Below are 1,978 nucleotides of genomic sequence, written 5' to 3'. Positions count from 1 at the left end.
GTGAGTTCTGGTTCGTGTTACCTATCGCTGGTTTTGTCGTGGTATGTAGTGAAGTAATTTAGGGTCCCTTGCATCTCTTCCCTAGCGACTTGTTTTTGGATATGCCTGGTTCATATCTTTTTATGTGGTATTTTTGTAAAGTATGGTGATTGATGGATTTATGTAACACGGAGGAGGACAGGCAGATGTAATAAGCAAAATAAATCACTTTAAGGTGTTAGGAAGCTTCCTTACTCGACAAGACTACGGGCCCATGAGCATCAAGGTATGTCCTGGGGTGGCTTGGAGAAGAAGAAGTAAACCAAGACATATAGTCTCGTTTCCTTAGGAAGTTTTGTCAGACCTCTTCCTGATTAATTTGTTTTTATATATGCCACGATGATAGACTTTTGTGTGGAATTGAAGCATTGTCATATTTATGCAATGTATGATTAGCCACGTTGAGTACACCGCTTCCCGTCCGGTCAGCGAAGTTAAGCAACGTTGGGTCTGGTTAGTACTTGGATGGGTGACCGCCTGGGAACACCAGATGCTGTTGGCGTCCCTACGTGTCAAGTGGGGTTGGTGGAGGATTAGTGCCCCTCCCTGTAAAACAATTAACTCTAAGCCCTTGACCACCCCGTTTGGGATACATGGCGTCTGGCAATGGATGGATGGATGGATGATTAGTGGTAGGTGGGGGCGCTCACCAACCGCTCATTCAATGTTGTGCTGCTCTCGGGTGACTACCCTTGCCTCTCTTTCTTCCTTTTTTCCTTCCTTCCTCTTCTGTCTTTCTTTTCTTCATTCTTTCCTCTTCCTTCTGTCTATAGGTGACTCTGCATTGAGTGACAAGCCAAATGGCTTCCTGTACACCAGGAAATGAGTTACTACGCTGGGTGGCTACCATAATAACCAAACTATGGCGGCTGGTGGTTTAGTGGATAATTAAGGCGCCCCAGCCGGACTAAGCCTGTGTAGGTTTATGTCCAAAGACTGGTTGGGGTTAATTGCTCACCTAATGCCACTCAGGGATGAGTGAGGTTGGTCACACATCTTAAATATCTGGACCAACTTGACCAACCCTGGGCTCCTAGGCTCCTCATGGGACAACACTGGATTGGATGATGATGATGATGACAATGATTTATGCGGTGTGTGTTGGCATTTAAGAGATCTAAAGAGTATGAGAGAATTTTGATAAGTATATTCAAGACAAAAAAAGAAGGTGAAAGAAGTACTAAGACTCGAGAAAAAGAGGATAAAAGAAATACAAAAACCCCTAAGTTAGCGGGACACTAGTGGAAGGACAAGTGACTGTATATGATGGATGGTGGTGTGTCGTGGTAGGAGTGGCCGTTACTGAGAAGGGATTGAGACACCATCAAGTTGTATGAGTGCGGTCTGGAGAAGGGCAAGAGGTAGACCAAGACTCAGACGCAGGAACTGGGTGATGGACTGCATGAAGGAGGGTGATTTGTCATGGGAGGAGGGGTCGTTACTGAGTAGGGATAGAAACTCATAAGGATTCTCGTTCTTATTGTTGTTGTTGTTGTTGTTCTCCTCCTTCTCATCCTCCTCCTCTTCCTCCTCCTCCTCCTCCTCCTCATCATCATCATCATCATTATCATCATCATTATCATCATCATCTCCTTCCCGATCCTTTTCCTCGCCACCTGCCCTTCCCATTCCTCATTGCTACAGTATATCCCTCTCTTCTTCTGCCACATCGCCTTTCATCCTCACTTTCTCTCCACTTCTCCTTTCCCTCCTGTCCATTCCCTCGTCCTCTTCCTTTTCTCCTTGTTCCTTTTCTCACTCCTTATTTCCCTTACGTCTTAATCGTTCCAATAGTTTTCAATCCATTGTTTCCCTTGTCCCTTTCTCTCCTCGGACTCTCTCTCTCTCTCCCTGTGTGTGTGTGTGTGTGTGTGTGTGTGTGTGTGTGTGTGTGTGTGTGTGTGTGTGTGTGTCTGTCTGTCTGTCTGTCTGTTTCTCT

At 45.6% G+C, this 1,978-nt stretch overlaps 1 pseudogene; it reads left to right on the top strand.

Moving 5' to 3' along the window:
• The first annotated feature begins 423 nt into the window (after positions 1-423).
• LOC145417545 (5S ribosomal RNA) lies at positions 424-541 on the top strand (annotated as a pseudogene).
• The last annotated feature ends 1,437 nt before the right edge of the window (positions 542-1,978 follow it).

Source organism: Coenobita brevimanus, chromosome 1 (assembly GCF_032717465.1).
Source record: "Coenobita brevimanus isolate Jiangsu-jjx chromosome 1, ASM3271746v2, whole genome shotgun sequence".
Lineage (NCBI taxonomy): Eukaryota > Metazoa > Arthropoda > Malacostraca > Decapoda > Coenobitidae > Coenobita > Coenobita brevimanus.
This window is presented reverse-complemented; position numbering and strand designations above follow the sequence as displayed.